Here is a 16,316-nt window from a genome sequence, read left to right on the forward strand (position 1 = left end):
TTACCATGGACATTACTCGCTAAGCATACACTCATTAAATTATGAATCCTATACATACATTGGGACAACTCATTTGTCGCTAAAGTACATTAATATCATATGCACAAACGTAGGAAGAAATGTAATTTCAATGAATGAATGATAATATGGCATATGTAATATTAAAACAATCAAGAAACCGTCACCACGTCACTAATTGTGACAAATGTGCATATAAGACCGGAACTTGACTTCCAATATATAAAATTAACGGTTCATAGGTGTTACTACGTACTAATAACCACATTAAACATCAAACTTGCGATTATAAAACAATTGAATATTTTTAATTTTCGAAAACCTCCTGTAACAGTGCTACTCGATCGAGTATATAGCGGTACTCGATCGAGTGCCATGCTACTCGATCGAGTGTCTTGGCTACTCGATCGAGTAGCCTACAGGTCAGAATGCTTTTTATCCCACTTTCCTGCAGCTACTCGATAGAGTACGGGGTACTCTGTCGAGTACCTACAGGCCAAGGTGCCTTATAAAACTTGTCGTAACCCCACATACGTAAACATAGTTGTCATATAACTTGAGTCGGGATGATTTCCCGACCCCCAAAACAGTCCTGCAACATAGTTAAGTGACAAATCCGGCCTTATGGCCAACAATACAAGTCCAAAATCAAAGTCTCAACGAAAATAACTACGAAAGTCTAACCACACTACTAATCACTAAAATCAACTACCATCAACAAAGATAAAACAAGGAGTATCACTCCTGCTGCTGCTGCTGCTGCTGCTCCACCATCACCTCGTCATCACCATCACCTCCGGAAGTACCCGCTCCTGATGACCCAATCCCCGCAACCACTCCTGCTCCTGTTCCTGGGCCCACGTACCATGGAGTCAAGCCGCCGTAGGCAAAGGACTGAGGTGTCCCCCACGTCGACTGATCCACCCCGTAGGAATGGAAAACCCCTGTGTAGTCCCCAACTCCACTCCACCACACCGGATGCGGTCCCTCGGTCCCTATTCCCTGAGCGTACGCCATCTCGTGCATGTTCCGGAGTGTCAAGGTAGATGACACTCTCTCCGCCAAGTAGCTGGATCGCGTCTCCTGGGTGTCGAGGTAAGGGTAGCACGGAAAAGGCTGCTGTTGTGGTGCAACTGGTCGTGGCCTAGTCTCCGAGGTCCTCTCCCTCACTCGACGGGGTCATCTCCCCAACCTAGGTCTCTTCACCGCCACGACCGACGCATTCTGGCCCTTCTTCGGCTCTGGCATCACCTCGAGAATCGTGTCGTCGATGAGGTAGGTCTGCAGATGGCGGGGTCTATCATCCTCCTCCTCCTCCTCCTCCTCATCGTCGGAGTCCACCGTCACTACCGCCGGCACTAAGGGCTCCGTGGGTGGGAGGTGCTCGGGAGCTGGAATCTTCATCCAACTCACGCCCCACACCCTCCAAGCTAGGCTACCGTCAGCCAAAGTCCTCAACCATTTCAGGTCGAGATAGTAGTCACAATCCATGGTGGGCACCGGGGTAACTAGAGGCACGTACTCCGAAGAAGCCTCGAAAGAGGTTAGCTTTTCAGCTAACCGAGTGGCGATGGCGCCACAACTCAAGTATCGGGAAGAGGTAGTGGCCATCAAGGCAAGGGCAGCGCAAACCATCGAAGGAGCATTAAAGACCACTTTCCTGGTCCGCTCCGGGTTCAAGTAAGACATCAGAAGTAACACCTCATGGTTGTTCACCATCGATATCCGGTCGATCATAAAGGAGGTTCGAGAGAGAACGGAGAAAGATCCTCAATGTGACATGCTGAACGTCATTAATCAGCATGTTACTCGAGGTAGGAGCTGGTTTCCCGGTCAGACACGGCATTAGGCGGCATACACCGCACTCAGCAGGGATATCGGTGATAGAGTCCTTGGGAGGCTTGGGCAACCCAAGGTGAGAAGCAAATTGATCCATAGAAAGCAAGAAACTAGTGTTCATCAATCGAAACTCAACGGTCTGGCCAGCGGGGTCATAGATAAAAGAGCTCATAAACTCCAAGGTAAGAAAAGGATAAGAGTGTTTCCTCAGCCTATACAAACCCATAAGGCCCAAGGTCTCAAAAATGTGACGGACATCCGTCTCTATCTCCAAATCCTCCAACAAAGTAGTGCCTATACACCTTGTAGGTCTCATTTTGCGTTTTTGTAAGGCTACAAAACGCTCTCTCTGCTTGAAATCAACAAAAACAACAGAAGGGTACTCTGGAACTGCGGGTACCACAGGTCCACTCCCTTCCCCCATCTCAGGTGGGTTACCCCTCCCCCGTTTACTTTGGCGGGTTCCTATGTTCAGTCTCGGCATCTGTTTTGGCATATGTTCAAACAAACTTGTATAACATGCAAACATTTACTTCACGTAATTCGGACTTTACCCATTCAGCTAGGCATACAAATTTCACCCACAAATTTGACATGTGAATCACATAATAGCTTATGTAGGTGAATTCGTAAATAATATTTCCAATCATTGCTATCAAATTCTTTCAAAGAAACTGCTTCCTATGAAAGAACGAAACGAGTATAATAATCAATATAGGATGAAAGGAGGATGAAGTGCGCGATGTCATAAAATATACATTAATGAAAAAGAACGAAAAATAGGAAAGATTAACATTCAATGTTTTAAAAAATACTTGTGAAAACATGTTCAACAAGTTTTAACATTTATATAATGATCTCCCACTAAATTATATAAATGATTCCAAGACCCAAATATTACACAAAAATGAGCATCGCTTGGGCGAAACATCCCATAATCGTGTAAATTCGGTAAGTCACGTTGACTAATTCTACCTCTAGAACTCTTGGTCGACGAATTTCTTTAAATCCATCTACTAGCCCCGGAATACAAGACCGTCTTATATCCCATTGAGTCCAACCAATTTTGGCGTGTGATAACCGTTTACCACCCTACTTACCCAAGGTAAAAAGAGAACACCCCACTTGGGCGAGCCTGGCTCTAATGAACAAGAGATTCATAGGTGTTACTAATTGGTAAGGCTAATCTCAATTTTAGTTATGTGAGAGATCTTGTCAATTTAGTCATAAATTCCCTATAAGTGAACTAATTCGGTGAATGTAAATGACGTAAATTGACAAACGCGAAAAATAAAATGCATGTGAATGGCGATTTTGGCATGCGCGAAAATAAAACAAGCAAACAAGTAAGCATATGAAAAATCCTAGTATGGCCACCTAGTTAATAAAAACTAGTCTATTACATTTCGGAAACCAACTCCTTGGTCCCTTGCCTCTTCATTTCAAAAGTGGCTCCTTCTTGTGGTATTTGGAACACCTTCCAAAAATAGACTCCGTCTCAATGTAATCCGTCTTTTGGAAACGCCGGTAAGAATAACTATTACAATTGAATTACATAGCTATTCCTATTATACATTAATTAATAAATTAAATAAAACTATTAAGTAATTACAAACTGACGATACGAGATCGTATTTAATTACAAACAAATCGCTATTCCCATTCATTTCGGGTAATAACGATTAAAATTAAACTAGGCCATACTAGGTACAACAAGATAAATACTTTAAATAAATGACAATCATTCATTAAACTTAAATAAATATGCTTAAAATGCTGTAAAATGATGCCAAAATCGCCCTATCTACCAATCGTTGGTATCCATCTCGGTTTTTGTGGTTTTAATCGATTTTTAACTTGTAAAAATCAATAATCAACTCTTAAATCTCATTTAAGTCCAAACTAATTGTCCAAACTGTTTTGGACCTCAAAATTAGTCCTCACTAATTTTATGATGAATAATTAGTTTGATTTGGTGATATTTTGCTAATTTAATCGGTAAAATCATAATTTAAAGTAAAAATCCAAAATAATTGAAAAATTACCGAAAAAATTGAAACAAAAATTTTGAGTATTCTGGAACACTCCCAAGAACACCAAAATGTCAGAAACATTGCCCAAAAATTCCGGATAAATTTTATGAAGAAAAAGATCGATATTTATCGGTTTGTAACCACTAAAGCCAATAAACATCAAAACAAGGTGAAATCACATTTTAAATTTCACTTTTAACTTTTAAATAATATTTTTAAATGTACATAAATTTATCACGGGCAGAATCAAACGTTTCAAAATTATGATTAATTTATTTCACTTATATCGACTTTTATCTCATAAAATCAATAAACATGCAAAAATTGAAACCAACCTTCAAACTTTTGCATACAATTAGTAGAAAACATGCATGAAACACCATAAAAATTCCATGAACTGAATCAACTTTTAACTATTTTTAGTCCATTTTTAACTAAAATACGGCATTTTGACTCGGTGTTTTTACCAAAAATCATTAAAAATAGCAAAATAACTTCATAAGTCACCAAACTTTACCACAAATCGTTTGAGATTAGTAGGTATGCATGTCCCAAAAATTTCGTGCTAAAAACTCTTCTAACACAATTTTTGAGTTTTTATAAATTATCTCATAATTTATTAATATGCTTAAAATCAACATGCAAATTACAAGCCTAAGCTCTGATACCACTTGAAAGATCATAGATCCTAATTAGACACTCTAATTAAATGTCAAATTATCTCATAACTTGAGTTTATGTGATCTATGTAACATGCATGCAATATAAAAGCATATTAATATAAAAGAAGAGGAAAACAATTTTCCTTACATTGAGAAATGGTAGTATTTGGGCACAACCAAGATCACCCATCTTGGTTGTTCTTGAGCTTAAAATAAATGGCAAGATCCTCCATCTTCAAGTGTCCAAAATAGAACACCTCCTTTCTTAAGCACCCAAGAACTTACCCAACAACCTTACTAATATTAACTAGATAGTAGTAAGATTACCCTTAATAATATGTAAATATTACTAATAATCTTAGTAATAATGATTTTAATTACTAACAAGCTTAGTAAGTGTTCTTATTAATTTTTAGAGAGATGTACACACTTATTATTCACCACATGCAAAAGATAAGTGAAGTAGTGTACAAAATGAACAACAATTTTTGAGTATATGTTGAGGAAGTGGCGGGTGGAGTAGGGAATTGGTGGAGTGTAGAAATTGTCTTATTATTATGTTCAATTACATATCACATGCAAAAGACATAAGATAACTTGTGGAAGAATAAATAAAGTGTAATGATTATGTTTGTAATCATCCACTATACTCCATTTACACGGTCCAATGTCCTATTTACGGGTCCATTTTGGTTTTTATATTTGTCGCACAAATACGTGTAAATTTTATTTAAACATCGTTTCATGTTTAAATGCTTCCAATTAATTTCGTCCAAATCACTCCGTAAATATAAGTGTACTGCTACACATATATTTTACGTACCAATACTAATCACCTTAGTCAATTAGTACCAATCTTAACAATTAACTGCTTAATTATTAATTCCCGTCTCAAATACTTTATTATTCAATTATCGCATAATTAAATAATAATTTCCGCGCCTCGAGTTCACAACTCAATATCTCTCTAAATTAATTAATCGACTAACTTTTTAGTCTATTTATCAAGGGACTAATTTAAACTGTATCTCATACAATTAATTAGCTTTCGTGTTGGGGCTCGTTCCTTTAGGTGTGACTGAAAGGGATCATTGAACATCGCGTCTCACGACAAAGAACGTCAAACCCTAGTTCGCCAACCGTTACCGATATACGTTGATCAGCTGACTAGTATTGCCAATGAATATCCCATGCATATTCCTTAATGAGATTTAATAATATTATCTCGCACTATTGTGGAGGACAAAAACTCCAACAGTATGTTGGTTGAGGGTTTTGAACATTTTGGCTTTTGTATGAGAGATTTGGATGGAATTTGGTGTTTTCATTGTAATAGTTGGAATAAGGGGTACCACTTTTGTATGCTTGAAAAGCATTCACTTGCTCACTTGTTCCCCTACATTCACTTTGGTCATGTCGCAAAGTTCCACAATTCTCACATACTCCATTTGGAATCGATGAAGATGCTACCATGGCATTAACATGTTGCTTTGGTGATTTTGAGGCTTCTTCAAGCTTAGCCATAACCTTTTCAAACTTCAAGTTGATGGTATCAATATGAGCACTAAGTTGAGCACCTAATTGAGTAATAGAGTCCACTTCATTCTTTCCTCCTCTAGTATCCTTACGAGGTCTACTATATTGTGAATTATGGACAGCCATTTCCTCAATCTTGTTCCAAGTTTGATTATCGTCAACTTCAGTGAACATACCATTTGATCCCATGTTGAGAATATTTCGGGAGTCTTCATAAAGACCATTCCAAAATTGTTGTACCAAGAAACACTCGCTAAGTCCATGATGAGGACATGAGCGACAAGTTCCTTTGAATCGCTCCCAAGCTTCATAAAAAGATTCTTCGTCCCTTTGCTTAAAACCCGTGATTTGGGCTCTTAGCATGTTAGTCTTTTCTGGAGGTAGAACGTTTTGTAGAAAGATAGAGCCAACTTCTTCCAAGAGTAGCCTTATCAAGGCTCTTTAACCATTGTTTCGCGGTACCAATTAGAGAAAAAGGAAATAAGACCCATCGAATTTGGTCTTGAGTCACTCCGGTTTGTGAAATCGCATCACAATAGTCACAAAAAGTCTCCATGTGAGAATGAGGGTCTTCACTAGGCATCCCCCCAAATTGGCTTCTTTCGACTAATTGGAAAAATGCGGATTTTGCAATGAAATTTCCGGTCAAATGTTGTGGTGTGGGAGTACTATTGGGTAGGTTCTCCTCGTTTGGTACGGAATGTGATGAAAACTTAGGCATTGTGGGTTGATTTTGTGGTTGATTTTGTGTTGGGTTCTCCTTACCTTCTCTTGCAAAAGGGTTGATGAACTCAATAGTATTTGGTTGAATATCTACAACCTCACCAATACCTCTCAAAGTATTTCTAGCAAGTATTCTATTGGTTGTCAAAGTCCTTTCAATTTCGTGATCAATGGGTAACAAGTTACCTTGTGATCTTCTAGACATGCAAAATATCAAACAACTCGAAAACAATTAGAACAAACCTTGAGGAGTTTTACTTCGCCAAGGCAAAGAAAGACACAACTAATAACAATCACAGAAAATCAAATCAAGTTAACACCGTCCCCGGCAACGGCGCCATTTTTGGTCGGTCGCTTTCTTAGCTTAGATTTCGGTTACTTGTTGTTAGGAGTACCTAGACCAAAACAATATTTATAATCTTCACAAACAACTCTACTATTAGTAAAGAGGCAAGTAAAGGTCAGATCTCAAGGGACGGGTATTGATGTAGGATTTTTGATTGCAATTAGTGGTGTCTAAGGGTGTCACAATATGGGTTGAGATAAGAAGATCACTAAACTAAATAGCAATAAAAGTAAACAAGCAAGATGATTAAAGAGAGGTGTAAACAATTGATTAAAAGCACTAGGGTGTCATGGGTTCATAGGGGATTCATGGGAATTGATCATACAAACATATTCTCAAATTATAAGCAAGCAATTATTGTGGTGATAGGATCGAGTTGGTTTATATCTTACAATCCTAGGAAGGTTTGGGTCCAGGAGCCGAATCGATTAGATTGTACAACACCTACAAGTCGACTTAATCCTCCCTACTCAACTATATGCAAGGTATAATCAGACTCAAGTTGGTTTATGTCTTACAAGTCTCATTGAAAAGGTAAGTGATGGGTAAAAAATATGCAAGGATTCATAGGCTCGCATTTCATCAAACATAACATGTGCATAAGTTGAGATCACAACAAGCAAGCAAATAAATTATGTGAACATATTAGATTAAGCATGAATCATCCCCCATGTTGGTTTTCCCTAATACCCCATTAACCCTAGTTAAGGAAACTACTCACTCATTATCAAGTTTAACATGTTAACAAGGTTGTCAATCTTATCAACAAAGCAAAACATGATGAATAAGTAAAGATGATTAACAAGAATTAAAAAGGGATTAAGAGAATTATATCTAATGATGATTCCAAAAAAATAAGCATAGAATAATAGAAGTACTTGATGAATGATTGGAAGGTTGTCAATCCTCCAAATAAACCCAAATAATCTTCAATTACCCAAAATAAAGGATGAACCAAATTAAGGAAATGAGATTTGTATTAATACTTGATTAAAAGTTGATTACAAGATTAAAGAGAGATTAGAATAATATAAACTACTCTAAACATTGATAAGAAGAACCTGATAATCTAATTAGTATAATGGGGTATTTATAATGGGGATTAGGTGCACAAATTAGGGTTACTAAGGGCTTAAATGACGATTAAGTCCTTAAGAAAAGTTGAGGAAATGCTCCTCTCGAATAAAGATGTGAGTCTCCTTTTTGCTAGTCTTTCGAAATATGCGCATCCCGAGTAGAACAAGAAGAAGTCGGGCTGCAATGGAGAACAATCCGAGCATCTAAAAGGTCGGGACGAGCGGATTGTGCAAGCGGTGGACGAGCGGCCAAGCAGGTGGGACGCTCGGATCGTGGAGCTCTTGGACGAGCGGCCAGGCAGGTGGGATGCTCGGATTGTGGCTCTTGGACGAGCGTCCCGATGCTGGGACGAGTGGATTCCAGTCCAGTGAGCTTTTTCTTCTTTCCTTCTTTCCTTCTTCCAACAATCCTCAGGGATCTTGTTGGAGATGCAAGGATCTTCTTCATCATTGCCCATCTACTACATTATTTACAAAGGTCTTCTAGTCTTGTCTTCACTTTGATGCTTGGTCATTAGATTTGATCAATTTAGCTCCATTTTGCCATGAAAATGCAAGGTTTGCACTCCTCTCCTACCAAGACAAAGGACTAAAGATAGTAAATGACCCAAATATGCACTAAAAAGCATAAGAACGAGGCTAATTCGGGGACTAAATATGCTCAAATATTGATCACATCACTCACGCGTCTCTAAGTGATAGATTCCAAGCTCCGATTCCTTATTCTCCAGAAATGCATGCAAATGGGACAAGTTTGGGCTCGATTTTGCTCCTTTCCAGTCCGTACCTGCAAATTACACAAGATAGACCAAAGTAGACTATTCAGGGGCATTTGTAGCTTGATGCCATATAAATAACACAGAAATGCGTGTAAAAATGAGGTAAAAACCTTATATAAAATACACGCATCATTATGGATTATTAAACGATCGATTTGATTGCTTGTATGATTCGAAGATTTGCTATCAGGTAGGAATTTCCTACTCAACTCGTTTTTTTTATTATGTGAATGTACATTGAATTGTGATGGATGACGAGGTTAATATTAATATTATGAATGAGTATTGGAGACAGAGTATGTGTGTATGCTAAGTTGTTGACGGAGCCGGAGAACTGGATTGTTATTGTTCATTGTTGTTGGTTATGTATGGTGTGGTGCGATGGTTGTTCAGTTGAGCATAACACGGAGTGTGTTACTGCCAGTTGTGCATAACAAGTGATTGTTACTGCCAGTTGCGCATATAAAGTAATTGCTACTGCCCGATAGTTGAGCATAGTACGGAGGGTACTACTTCCAGGTGAGCATGGTATGCAAGTACTACTACCAGTTCTGCATAGCATGGTGTTCATGGGGTTGTGCTACTGCCAGTGACGTAAGTGAGTTGTAGGGATGAAGTGATGAGAATTTAAAGGATGTCTATTTTGGTTGGATTATTATTGTTGTTTAGTTTATTCCTACTCAACCTCGTGGTTGACTCTGTATTCGTGAACACATGTGATGAACCATAATGGGGAGCAGATTTGACAGGTACTAAAGATTAGCTGACTTGGGAGCACTGGGATGAGAGCTCAACTTGGACCATAGTTGAAGTCTAGATCACATAGAATATTTAAATCACTTTATTTATTTTCGATGCGAGTTGTATCTTATTTTATGTTAAGTTTAATTTGAATAAGTTGTAATAATATGTAATCGCTAAGTTTTAATTAAAGTACTTTGGTATTGTTGTACTTTGTTATTCGCTATCTTGGGAAACCGAGATGGTAACATCCTTATTTATTTGGGAATGTCTAGCTAAAGGCTCCTGAATAAATGGGGGTGTTACAAAGGGTCTCTTATGAAGAGTACAAACGGGTTATTTGTTTAGTCAAAAGTGTGTTGATTTTGCAATATCATTTTATTTACAACAACGATGCTACAATCTTATTGCTCATGAGATAAATGGTTACACATACTTAAATTGTTTAACTACGTAAAAATGTTGGAACGAATTGGTAATATGATTTGTTTGAAATCATGATTTAACCAATTACCACATTCACTTCATAAAGTTTCTTAGAAGTGAGTGGGAGCGCTAAGAGGGATGTGTATATCTTTATAGTTAAGATTATGACGAGGTTCAAGAAGGAATTTAGTTTGGTTAAAGAATTGGCTGAAGGCAAAGGTTAATGCTAAGCTATTGTGAATAGCAACACCAAACCTTAGTGCGATGCCAATCCTGACCAAACTTGTTGCTAATTTTAAATATGTATGACATTAGTAGAGATAGTAGCCCTAGTTTTTCGGAGAATAAGTGATGTGACCATTATTTGAGCATATTTAATCCCCGAATTAGCCTCGTTCCCATGCTTTTTAGTGCATAATTGGGTCATTTACTATCTTTAGTCCTTTGTTTTGCATATTCTTTGAGGTTTTGTTTCCTTGGTAGGAGAGGAGTGCAAACCTTGCATTTTTATGGCAAAATAGAGCTAAATTGATCGAATCTAATGACCAAGCATCAAAGATAAGACAAGACTAGAAGACCTTTGTAGATATTATAGTATATGGGCAATGATGAAGAAATCCTTGCATCCCCGACTAAATCCCGGAGGATTATTGGAAGAAGAGAGGAAGAAAAGAAGAAAAGAGAAGCTGTGACGAGATCCGCTCGTCCAACATAGCAAGACGCCCGTCCAGGACTCCAAAGATCTGAGTGTCTTTGCCATAGGGACGCCCGTCCAACCACGCCACAATACGCTCGTCTTTGGCATCAATCCGCTAGTCCAGCCACCAGACAATCCGCCCGTCCCGACCCCTTGGACGCCCGGATTCTCTTACAGGCCCATACGTCCTCTTCTTCCCTCCATGAAAGATGCGCATATTTGTGAAAGACCGGCAAAAAGGAGACCGGCATATCCTTTGAGAGGAGCGATTCCTCAAGGACTTAATCGTCATTTAAGCCCTTCGTAAACCCTAATTTGTGTACCTAATCCCCACTATAAATACCCCATTAGTCTAATTAGATAATCATGTTCTTATCAATCTTTAGTGTAGTTTATATCATTCTAATCTCTCTTTAATCTTGTAATCAACTTCTAATCAATTATTAATACAAATCTCATTTCCTTAATTTCTCTTTTGTTCATCTTTTATTTTGGGTAATTGAAGATTATTTGGGTCATTATTGGGAGATTGACAACCTTCCAATCAATCATCAAGTACTTCTATTATCCTTTGCTTTATTTTGGAATCACTATTAGGTATAATTCTCTTAATCCGTTTTTAATTATTGTTAATCTTCTTCATTCATTCATCATGTTTTGCTTTGTTAATATGATTGACAACCTTGTTAACATGTTAAACTTGATAATGAGTGAGTAGTTTCCTTAACTAGGGTTAATGGGTAATTAGGGGAAACTAACATGGGGGATGATTCATGCTTAATTTAATATGTTTTCATAATCTATTCGCTTGCTCGATGTGATCTCAACTTATGCACATGTTATGTTTGATGAAATGCGAGCCTACGAATCCTTGCATTTTTTACCCATCACCTACCTTTTCAATGAGACTTGTAAAACAAAAACCAACTCGAGTCTCATTAGACCATGCATATAGTTGAGTAGGGAGGATTAAGTCGACTTGTAGGTGTTGTACAATCTAATCGATTCGGCTCCGGGACCCAAACCTTCCTAGGATTGTAAGATATAAACCAACTCGATCCATCACAACAATAATTGCTTGCTTATAATTTGAGAATATGTTTGTATGATCAATTCCCATGAATCCCCTATGACCCCATGACACCCTAGCGCTTTTAATCAATTGTTTACATCTCATTTTAATCATCTTGCTTGTTTACTTTTATTGCTATTTAGTTTAGTGATCTTCTCATCTCAACCCAAATTGTGACACCCCTAGACACCGCTACTTGCAATCGAAAATCCTACATCAATACCCGTCCCTTGGGATCCGACCTTTACTCTCCTCTTTACCAATAGTAGAGTTGTTTGTGAAGTTATAAATATTGTTTTGGTCCAGGTGCTCCTAACGACAAGTAACCCAAAATTAAAGCTCCAAGAGAGTCCGACCAAAAATGGCGCCGTTGTCGGGGACGGTGTTAACTTGATTTGATTTTCTTAGATTGTTATTAGTTGTGTCTTTCTTTGCCTTGGGGAAGTAAAACTCCTCAAGGTTTGTGCTAATTGTTTTCAAGTTGTTTGATATTTTGCATGTCTAGAAGATCACAAGGTAACTTGTTACCCATTGATCACGAAATTGAAAGGACTTTGACAAACAATAGAAGACTTGCTAGAGGTACTTTGAGAGGTATTGGTGAGGTTGTAGATATTCAACCAAACACTATTGAGTTCATCAACCCTTTTGCAAGAGAAGGTGAGGAGAACCCAACACAAAATCCAACACAAAATCAACCCACAATGCCTAAATTTTCATCACATTCCGTACAACCCGAGGAGAACCTACCCAATGGTACTCCCTCACCACAACACTTAACCGGGAATTTCATTGCAAAATCCGCATTTATCCAATTAGTTGAAAGAAGCCAATTTGGGGGGATGCCTAGTGAAGACCCTCACTCTCACATGGAGACTTTTTGTGACTATTGTGATGCGATTTCACAAACCGGTGTGACTCAAGACCAAGTTCGATGGGTCTTATTCCCTTTTTCTCTAATCGGCACTGCAAAACAATGGTTGAAAAGCCTTGATAAGACTACTCTTGGAATTGACTCTTGGAAGAAGTTGGCTCTAGCTTTCTACAAAAAATTCTACCCTCCGAAAAAGACTAACATGCTAAGAGCTCAAATTACGGGTTTTAAGCAAAGGGATGAAGAATCTTTGTATGAAGCTTGGGAGCGGTTCAAAGGAATTTGTCGCTCATGTCCTCATCATGGACTTAGCGAGTGGTTCTTGGTACAACAATTTTGGAATGGTCTTTATGAAGACTCAAGAAACATTCTCAACATGGGATCAAATGGTATGTTCACCGAAATTGATGATAATCAAAGTTGGAACAAGATTGAGGAAATGGCGGTCCATAATTCACAATATAGTAGACCTCGCAAGGCTACTAGAGGAGGAAAGCATGAAGTGGACCTCGCAAACCTTGGAGGATCCTACATTCTTTCACCCCTCTTATGGTTTGTCTACTTCTTTTATTTTCATTATTGTATTTTGATCATTTGTTTGTGGAGTCCTAGCAACATGGAGGACTAACACCTTGGCTTCATTAAGGTGTTCATTTTTATTGTTCCCACATGTAAAATCCAAAATGACAATTTGTAGTTTCATGCATTGCATTGTATGTGCATGAACTACCCCGAAATTTAAGACGTTAGAAATAATGTCTATTTTGGTTTGGGGAAGTCCATGCATATGCATCGAGAGGTAATTTAAATTACGCTCTCTGCCATAACAAAAACCCATGCATCATGTAGTGTAGCTTAGTATAGTTTGTATTTAGATTTGAAATCATGCATCATGCGTGCATAATTTCCTATCGTATTGGCCATTGAGGACAATGCCCATACTAGTGTGGGGATGGGAAATTCTAACTTGACTTTTATTCAAAAATCAAAAAAATTCAAAAATTTCAAAAAATCCAAAAAAATTGAAAAATTGAAAAAATCAAAAACATGTTCATTTCCTTTGTAGTATAGATTTGTATATATTGTTTTGTATATATTGTGTTTGTTCATCCTTGTTCACATTGATTGACTACGCCACATCCGAGACATGAGGATATAGAAGACCGCATGGTATGATCTTTCCAATCTCCTTTTTCCTCTTTATGTTAATGACTATGTGGCTTTATTTTGATTGATGCGGTATAAACAATATGAATTTAGGATTTTCATTTAGATTATTTGGCATATTAGTTGGTAGAAGCATATGCATTAGGATGTATAAATGTTAGTTGCATCATGGCATGTAGTTGCATGTTAGAAAAAATTTTGCGAAACCGTCTATTTGGGAAGCTTGACAAGTGTATATAGGCCCTAGTAGATGCTTTTTCTTCTTAAGACTTTGCTTGTTAGAATACTTGTAAAACACCCTAGGATGTGTCATGCTAGTATCCTTTGACCCATGGAATAAGGCCTTGTCAAGAGTACCTTGTAGTGTGATAAGTCCTTGGCTACCGTTTATTCCAAGGTGACCCTTGAAACCATGCAACCATCATTCATCCATGTTCTACCATATATTTTGTCATCAAAGGGAATGGGCACAAAGAGAAATTGTTCAAAAATTTGAGTTCGAGAAAAGAAAAGAAAAAAAAAAAGTTTGCAATTGCATCAAAAGAAAAGAGGAGTAACAAAAATAGACTCCTATGCTTCAAATATAAGGCACCCTCACTACATATGGGGTGACTTTGAAAATGTTCAAAAGAAAATGCAAAAAGTTGAAAAATTGTCAAGTGTTGAAAATGCAAAAAATCAAAAGAAATGGCAAAAATAAAGTGTTCTCAAATGTTATATGCCACATGAAATTGGGGGGGAAAAACAACAACAAAGCAAACTCCCAAATGAAACTCAAATTCTATCGATCCCTTTATCCATCGTATCCATTTCTGTGCATGGTAGAGAGAGGACGACCCTTCTTCTTGTCTAGGCAAGAAGGGGAATTCCGCGGATCCTCCAGTGTTTCTAACGCCATAGGGAGCCTATTCTTGACGAAAGCATTTAACGATTGAGGACAAAGGTACCCTAGCTTGACACAACTTGGAGGTGATTATTGGTATCCTTCTAGGCTTAGTAGTTTGAAGAAATTGCATCTATGAAGGAGTGTGTACCCTTGAATTGCTTCCCTTGTAGATAATTTCCGCCACTTAGATGAGGAAAGTGGCTATTCTTTTGTAGATGCATCCATTACTTGACTTTGTGGGCTTTAATGTTTGGATGTGTTGCCATTTTGGCAAGACCCACCTTGCCTTGCAAGAAGGCATCCTACCTCATGGTTGTCTTGTTGTGAGTTGAAGGGGCGGAGTGAGACCCGCTAATTGTCTCATGTCGGCTATATTAGTAGGATAGTTTAAATAAGGGTCCTAGTTTTGTCACCTCTTTACTCGGGACGAGCAAAGGTTCGGTTTGGGGATATTTGATGTGACCATTATTTGAGCATATTTAGTCCCCGAATTAGCCTCGTTCCCATGCTTTTTAGTGCATAATTGGGTCATTTACTATCTTTAGTACTTTGTTTTGCATATTCTTTGAGGTTTTGTTTCCTTGGTAGGAGAGGAGTGCAAACCTTGCATTTTCATGGCAAAATAGAGCTAAATTGATCGAATCTAATGACCAAACATCAAAGAGAAGACAAGACTAGAAGACCTTTGTACATATTATAGTAGATGGGCAATGATGAAGAAATCCTTGCATCCCCGACTAAATCCCGGAGGATTATTGGAAGAAGAGAGAAAGAAAAGAAGAAAAGAGAAGCTGTGACGAGATACGCTCGTCCAGCATAGCAAGACGCCCATCCAGAACTCCAAAGATCCGAGCGTCTTTGCCATAGCGACGCCCGTCCAACCACGCCACAATCCGCTCGTCTTTGCCATCAGTCTGCCCGTCCAGCCACCAGACAATCCGCCCGTCCCCCGTCCCGACCCCTTGGATGCCCGGATTCTCTTACAGGCCCATACGTCCTCTTCTTCCCTCCATGAAAGATGCGCATATTTGTGAGACCGGCAAAAAGGAGACCGGCATCTCCTTTGAGAGGAGCGATTCCTCAAGGACTTAATTGTCATTTAAGCCCTTAGTAAACCCTAATTTGTGTACCTAATCCCCACTATAAATACCCCATTAGTCTAATTAGATAATCATGTTCTTCTTATCAATCTTTAGTGTAGTTTATATCATTCCAATCTCTCTTTAATCTTGTAATCAACTTCTAATCAATTATTAATACAAATCTCATTTCCTTAATTTCTCTTTTGTTCATCTTTTATTTTGGGTAATTGAAGATTATTTGGTTATTATTGGGAGATTGACAACCATTCAATCAATCATCAAGTACTTCTATTATCCTTTGCTTTATTTTGGAATCATTATTAGGTATAATTCTCTTAATTCCTTTTTAATTATTGTTA

At 38.1% G+C, this 16,316-nt stretch overlaps 2 non-coding genes across 2 annotated transcripts; one reads left to right on the top strand and one right to left on the bottom strand.

Moving 5' to 3' along the window:
* Positions 1–6,344: 6,344 nt before the first annotated feature.
* On the top strand, positions 6,345–6,451 carry LOC141616456 (small nucleolar RNA R71). Its single transcript, XR_012530803.1, has one exon. It is a non-coding gene; the product is annotated as a small nucleolar RNA R71 (small nucleolar RNA).
* A 6,573-nt stretch (positions 6,452–13,024) lies between these two features.
* On the bottom strand, positions 13,025–13,131 carry LOC141616297 (small nucleolar RNA R71). Its single transcript, XR_012530653.1, has one exon. It is a non-coding gene; the product is annotated as a small nucleolar RNA R71 (small nucleolar RNA).
* Positions 13,132–16,316: the final 3,185 nt, after the last annotated feature.

This window comes from Silene latifolia, chromosome 11 (genome assembly GCF_048544455.1).
Source record: "Silene latifolia isolate original U9 population chromosome 11, ASM4854445v1, whole genome shotgun sequence".
Lineage (NCBI taxonomy): Eukaryota > Viridiplantae > Streptophyta > Magnoliopsida > Caryophyllales > Caryophyllaceae > Silene > Silene latifolia.